The sequence below is a fragment of the Anser anser genome (assembly GCF_964211835.1).
Source record: "Anser anser genome assembly, chromosome: 9".
NCBI lineage: Eukaryota > Metazoa > Chordata > Aves > Anseriformes > Anatidae > Anser > Anser anser.
The window spans coordinates 7,507,547-7,515,656 of record NC_139729.1 but is presented as its reverse complement, the minus strand read 5'-3'; positions in this window follow the sequence as shown (position 1 = coordinate 7,515,656).

The window sequence follows — 8,110 nt, the reverse complement described above, 5'->3', positions numbered from 1 at the left end:
CAGAAAGCAATGTTTGGCAGTTATTAAATAATGTTCTCATGTTGTATTATTACTTAGAGAGCCAGCAAGAAAAAAGAAATACTAAACCTAAACCAAGATACTGAATTTCTGTCCACTCTGGATAGCATAGACTTTTAAAACATGATCAGCTGGTAAATTATCTTCCCATTTTCAGACCAGACTTTATTCTTCCCCATAGCAGACCACAACAAAAACCTTGGAAAGGGTCTTCATTGTCAGACGACGTCCCTAAAGAAATCTTTACAAGAGAATAGCTACCATTCATAGAATTGGTCACACGCCTGCTAAAGGCAGCACCTCATGGTTATGGACACCCCTCTCATACCAAGGTTTGAAGACTTGGACAAGTTTTCGCTTGGTAGGCTGGCGTATACCAATAACCAACAGCTATTTAAAATCTGCAATTTCTGATCTACCTTTGACCTTCAGGACCTCCCTTAATACAGGCATTCTCACAGCAGCTAATGACAGTGTGATTTTATAAACTGAAGACTGTCCATCTATCTACATGTTTTTGCACTGTACTGGTATGTGTGCACAGCATTGATCCTACCAGAGATAAAGCCCTTGTCGGTTATATGATACTGTCTTACGCAGTGGACCAACCTCTGAAGTAGAAAAATCCAAACTGTACGAACTCTGTCATGTTTTTCAGCGTGACACAGTTTTCAGCATGTTAATTATTTTACTTTCATGGATAACTGAGCACATGTTGCAGTTTGCATCTGTTCCAAAACAGACACCCTCTCTCACAAGAAAGTGCCTACGGTGGGGAAGCTAGGGAACTCTGCTTCTCCTTTAGAAATGAATTTTATGCTCCTCCCATGCAGAGGTATACCCTTTCCTTCCATGGAATCCCTGTCTAAAGAGAAGCCAAATAAAATCCAGAAGGAAAAAGGAAGAAACATCATAATTCTATTTTTTTTATTATACAAGAAACCAGCTCTCCAGGATTACAGTCTAGTACTCAGCTCTATAATGAATTATTTATCCTAGGAAAACAAAAATACTTTATTTAAGATGACAGAGAGCCTGTAAATTTGCTTCTTATATATGCATTGACTAATTAGATTAATTAAGCATGCATACACTTCTGAACAATCAGGCAGGTGGCAAATCACATTCAAGACGACTTATATGATTCATTCTATCATCCTCACAGTTGACAAATGACATCCATTCCAGCATGAAACCAGGGCAGAAAATAGCCTATTACTTGCAATATACGGTACCATTATTCTCACATTTTATTTACTTCTTTAAAGAAACTAAGACAAACAAAGAGTTTCCAGCAGCTAATCCTCTTTCATATGAGCGCTCCGAAATATAATTCACTGTGCTGCATTAAAACAACAAAGCCTGGTAAAGCTATTAACACCGTGACTGAAACTGAAATCTGGGAGATATAGGAACTCAGCTGTAAGGCTGCACAACTACTCAGAGGCCCTTACATCGAGTACTGTGAAACAACCTTTCATTTTCTGTTCGAGGAATAAAACAAAGGAAGGGTAAGAGCTGGGGATTTCTTTACTCGGTCTGTGGCTCTGCTGCTTTAGACGGCCCCTAGCATGAAGGCCCCCGGGATGCTCTGCAGCCTGGAGCGGCACCAGCCTAGCAAAGAGAGGCTGCAGCCTGCTGAACACGCAGCCACCACCTCGCTCCTGCCTTCCAAGCCCCCGAGAAGGGTGCCTGTGCTGGGAGGAGAGGGGGCAGCAGCCTCACCCTGCACCCTGCTGCCCTCGGGCCCCCAGGGCCAGGAGACGAAGCCCAGCGCCAGCTTCAGCAGGCACCAACCCTCCTGCATGGCACCGTGCATCGGGGCCCCTAGCAGGAGCAGGGGGTCCTGCTGGCAGCAGGAACGCTACAAATTCAGCAAGAACAGGAGTATCATCAATGCTTCCACCCGTTATTTCTGCAAAACAAGGAAGGTGCCAAAAAAAAGAGCCAAATTTGAAAGGGAAGGATTTAAGAGAGTCCCTGCTCATCTTTATGTGCTTAAATGCTGAGGCTTTCACTAGGAGTTAATGAACGGTTTGCACGATGCCTTTTCTCACGTGCTCTGCCACTAATCAGGAGCAGCGAGCTACCTCAAAGCCTCATTACTAGCCAACAAAAAAGCCAATGAATCCTCAGACAGAAGTTTTGCTGCAGTAGCATATTGCCATTTAGCTAGAGGGAGGCAGGAGAAAGCAAGTCAGCAGTGACATATTCTCTGCATCCAGCTGGAGGAAAAGAAAACCCAAGTATAATACCCCATCTTATCGGAAGTAGTTAATCTGACATAACTTACTTAACAAAAATTGCAGTCTATTAAAAAGGCATGTAAGCAATGCAGCTGAAAACAAGTCTACACGGGAATCAGCTAGCATAATTACGGCTGGCTAAAAAGTAGAAGAGGGAGAAGAAAAAACTGCATAATTTACCAGCTGACAAATGTTAATGACAAATAGAAGAAAACAGGTCCTTGACAAAGAACAAATAATCACTGCTCACTTTGTAGTTTCACTTCAGAATTCAAACATTTTATCAAAAAAAAAAAAAAAAAGACCATCTTGCATCTTAGTGAAATTAACAGGTCAGCACAAATCAGGGAAGTCTCCCCGACGTGTGTTAGCACCAGCTTCGCTTTACTCGCTGGTTACACACAGGTTGCATGTGAAGAAAATACATTTGTGCCTGGAATCTTGCAAGATTAATACTTCCCTCCGTCTCCTAACAAGATAATCACATGCGTTGTGTAACATTAAGCATATGAGCAGCCCTTCTGGAGCCACGCTTTAAATTCAGGACACGCTTAGCTACTTTGCTGAACCGAAGCCACGGGGAATGCCGGGGATTGTGCTGCATGCTCCGTGCAGACAGATAAGAGGGCTGTGAGGATTTAGGCGTTACATCCCGCTACCCGCAAATCTCTCTCGTTGCAGCAAAAAAAGCAAGCCATTGTCATTTTCAGGTGTTGCATTTTTGTTGCTCGATTTTCAGATAATTTCACAGGTTGGAATCACAAAGGTGAGACACTCCCACAGCAGCCTTCGGCTGAGCCCCCCAGCACAGCCTGCGCAGCGGCTGGACTGCCCAGGCTCCTTACTCATTTTTTTCCCCTCACATTAACGGCAGTCAGCATTACTCACCGCAGTGATGTGGCTGCCACATGAAAATTAACCCCGGATGGGGATCAAGGCCAGTGAGTTGCCAAAAGAAAACCTGTCCCACAGCTGAAGACTCTCGAGCGTTAGGCACTGTACGAGAGCAGGGGGGCAGACGGGCAGCTAAGTACGAGCCCAGTTGATTTTATGATATGCAAAACATGCAGAGTTATCTTGGGAAGGAGACGTGCTAAAAAATAATCTCAGGTCTGGGATAACAAGCGGGCTGATTTTTAAAGGGATACTGGAGCCTAACAATCAGCTAGTAGAGCTTTTTGCATCATTAGACTTCCAAATACCATGGCCTGAGGAAGCAAACACACTGATTGTGATCCTGAATGCGGTCCACGTGCGATGCTCTGGAATGCCCCCGTGGTCAGGCTGTCACCTAGTTGAACGTATGCTTGGGGTAAATTTCCATTACGTTTTTATCTGGCAAATAGAAGGAGAGGGGTGGGGAGGACGATTACTTAGATGTCAGTAATCAAGACCTAATTACTGGGACCTAATTTGCTATCTGAAAAAACGAATCTAGCATGACAAGTAATTATTTTACTTGCTCACATATTCACATGCTTATTCAGGAGGCCAATTTTCCATAGCAGAAGACAATCATTAACAATACTCCAAAATGTTACTCAAAATCAGGATTTGTTTACAAGAATCTTATCAGACACCTCAGTGCACTGTTCTGTTTATGCCCAACACCTTTTCAGATAAGAGAAATCTTGACGAAGGAAAGAAGGGACAAAGGAAATAGAACTACAAGGGATATAAAACAAGTGGGAAGTTTGGAAGTGAGCAGTAACCAGAATGGTTTCTTATGATATGTAATTTGTAAGGGGAACTAAAGCTGTCAATGATAATTTGTAACCAGAAGAAGAAAAAGGAGGAGGAGGAGGAAAATAGTCTAAAACTGGTGCAGATTCATGCCAAGGGCAGTAACTGATGGAGGGAGGCAAGGGCTGCAAGGTGAGGACCAGAGTATAGTTGTGTCTCCCCAAACCTTTGGACAGACAAACCAGCTCACGTTCAGCTGTCAACACTCAGCCTTTGCCCTCCCATAACAGGGATGTAACAAAACAAGTTAAATCACTCAACCTTGTTCTTCAGAAAATTCCCACCAGTTCTCACCACTAAACTGGAGCTTACAGAAAGCCCCAAGGAAAAGCCCCGTGGATTCCCAGGAGCGCTCCAGGCATCAGGAAAGAAACAACATTGTCCAGTGTGATATTACAGCATGAGTCCAGCCCACCCTGGCTAAAGAGCTGAGCCGTTGCTTTCTATTTTTGATAAAACAAATCACTATATTATTTATCACAGAAAGGTATTTTGAAGGAATGAAATACCTGATGACTACAGGAAGGTTTTCATTGAACAACCACTCCTCATACACTGATTAGCCCAGCAAAAAATGGGGAAAGAAAGCATGGAAAGAGGAGGCCCTAAATAGCCGGTACCATTCTCTTCTATCCTTTGCCTTGCTTTATTTACTATTCTAATTCTGCATCTTCAGCATCTTTACCAAATACTGCAAAGTGTGTTTTGACAACCTCTGATAAACACAGGGAAAGGAACACAAGCATTACAAATATGTCTGCACAATGCATGAAACAACATGTATGTAATAACCTTAGCAATTTTATTTAATATATTCTAGATTTCACATGTTTTTCCTCTAGATTTCAAGTGTTTTTCCCTGGCTTCTCCAAGCAAGCTGAGTCCAACATGAACGCTGCAGAATTCACTGGCTGGGATTTTTTATTCATTTTTTTTCCTCCCTTTAGAGGTCAGTCTCTCAAGAAATAACTTCTGAATTTTAGCTGTCAGCAATATTTCCTCTTCTTTTCTCCTGCTGCTCAGGTCAATCATCTTTTCCCACTGAGGCTGGAAAAGCTGCCTGTTCCTTTGCTCTCTAATTATAATCTCCAATTCATCTTCCTTCACTTTCAATTCTTAAACCATGCTGCTCTTTTTCTTTTCTCTCTCTGCCACTTGAATATGCTCTTTCCCCCTACCTCAAGAGTTTTTATGCAGCTACCAGGATGACACATAACCAGTAACTAGCATTTAGTCCTGCTCATAAGATCCTTGTCCCTTCCGAAGTATTGCCCTGCAGTTTCAGCACAAGCAGTTGCACATTTATTGCACGGAGATAGCTGCCAGCAAGTTCAGCCTGTAGCAGAGGACCACACGTGTTGTGCCTTCCAAGTCTCACCCCTTCCCTCCTAGGCTCCTGAAGCTCATCCCTGTGCCGAGAAGCATTCCCATCAGGGTTGATACCATGGAGCTGCCAAAACCCGAGCAAGGAGCCAGCAGAGAAACCATGCAGTGGTGCACACAGCAAGGCCATTCTGGTGCCTAGGAGCCCGGGACGTGTCCTGCCTTTCTGTTACTGACAAGCTTACAGCAGTCTTGCAAGAGGGGTTTAAAAAGGAAGAAGTTTCAAGAGCTCTTACTGTATAGAAGCTATGCATGCCAAAGGATTTAATGGTCTGATTTTTCAATAACTTTATCAATATAGATGTGTATTAAAGCTTTCCTGGGTATATACATTTCCATCTCATGAAGTAAATCAGCCTTGGGAATTGCCAATAGACAAATAATTCTTTTTTATCCCTGTCTTTTCAAGTTCTTATTAGTTTTTATAAATAGTACAACCAAAACATCGGTTAAACTTAAGGGAATTTAATCTCTGAGCATTTCCCAAAGCCACGTTCCGTTTAATCGCCTCCATGCACCACATGCAGAGCTCTCCAGCATAATTAGCTGGTCAGAGAGCACTGGCTTAGAAAGACCATCTGAGAGGGGGTCCTTGCCCCCTTAGCCATCAGCTCAGGGTGAGTGCCGAGATTTCTAAGGCAGCTGTACCAAAGTGCTTCAGATCTCATCAGTGGTCAGTTTTAAAGCATGTGGGTCAATTCAGACTGTGTGCGAGGGAGCTGTACTTTTTTATTTTTTATTTTTTAACTCACATTGCCTGAAATCCTTGGTTCTGAGGACCTGGTGGGAATGAAGATAGCCTTCAGCAGGATGGATCTATCCATCAGGGCAGGAGGAAGTTCCCATCGCTCCCTTTTACAAAGTGTGCAGTTCCCCGCCGGGGCACGCATCCTGCCGGAGCAGCCCAAAGAAACGGGACCCACCTGGCCTGGGAGCAAAGGCAACGACAGCGCTTGCTCCAGAAGACAGACGAAGAACTCCAAGTCTCTATTCAGAGCTCTCCTTCTGGAGCCAGCTGTACCAAGTCAGAACTCGCATTTCAGTCTGTTTTTTTCCCTTTCTGACAATGAAAGCTAATATGAAGACTCTTATTAGCCCTTTGGAGCCAACAAGTCCAGAGATCTCAGTGTTATGACAAACACTAGATGCATTAGTGCATTTATATGGATTTCAAGCAGTCAGTGAGGTCTCATGACTATCAAGACTCAGGAAACCTAGCCACAAGGGTTTCTTTAACCCTTTTTATTAAAACCCAAATTCTTTCCATACTGTATTTTCCAGTAAAGCAGGCTGAATACTGCCACCAAATGCAACCATAAAAAGGAAATGAGTGCAAACAAATGACATTTCTCTTGGGAGGGTTCCCTGTCTGGACTACCGTTTTGCACAGTCAAATTTTCGTCAACACTGAAAAGATCTGAAATAACATCAGCATACTGAGAGTGGAGGCAAAACCAGAATTCATTCCATTAATCATGTTATTGAAATACTGTGCGAGTAGACCTACAACTAAACAGGGAGTACAACCTTGTAGCAAGAACACCATTCCCTTGGTAAGGCCTGAAACAAAAATAAAGGCACGATATGGCAAAGATCAGAAGCTCTAGAGAATGCCATGGAATGCACTTTTACGTGAAAACTGGAGCTCTGTACAGGGACACTGAAATAAAACATCACGCAGAGCTATTGATCTGGTCCCAGCCAAGTCAGTAGCAATATTCCTAATTATTTCAGTGGCAACAGGTTTGTAGCCACGAGGAGCCCCATGCAAGTTCTAAATATTTCGCATATGCTAAAAATGAATATACATGTATATTTAAGGAGCTCATTTGTGCCTGGCTTCCTTCAATAGTAGCTTCATTAATCAGCAACTTGCAACAGTTTCCTCATCACAAAACAGAAAAGTATCAAATTAAAGGATACCAGTGATCATAAATTAGACAAAAAAGGCAAAGGAGAAAGTCCAAGGCAGTGTCTGCAAGATCTGTTCACGTAGCAAAGAAAATGGAGAAAACCGCATCAAATCTCTGCTGAGTTTTTCTAGTAGGTTAATTCTGGATGATAATAAAGTTTTAAAATTAGGCTGTGCAGGCAGGTGTAATCATTACCAAGACTAATAGACTGTAAAGCACCAGTGTTCGAACCTTAATTTAAATCTCTGGTAGAATTCATATTAAAAGACATATTAGGTGGTCTCTGTTAGACTGCTGTGAACTTTCCATTATATAAAGTAGTCTATAAAATATTTTCCAGCAGACTGTTTGCTGTCTTAATTATACAGTGTGATATATAATCCATATCATTGGCAGTTCATTCTCTCCTTGGCAATTTTCCAGCAGTAAAATAATAAACCCTTTGTATGTTTTCAAGTCAATAAATAGCTCAAAAATAATAAAAAGAATCTTTCACTTTAAAGGCCTATTTCTCCTCTTTTGTTTGTTTTTCTTTCTTAAAAAGAAAGCTTTTTAGTCTGATAGGGATTAAATAAGAATCAAAAGTCAACAATTTTAAGTCTATTAAACCTAGAAGAGAAAACTCTCAAAGATTAGAAAATAGGCTTCCTGGGTTTTGTGCTTAAAGCTTAAATTGTTTGGGTTCAAAGGACAGTGAATTAATTAAAGAAGCTACTAATAAAAATCGTTCAGGCCTTTTATTTAGTCTTTAATACAAAAAATTATGTGACATTTGCATTATGAGCTCCATCCTCCCTAAGGGAACAG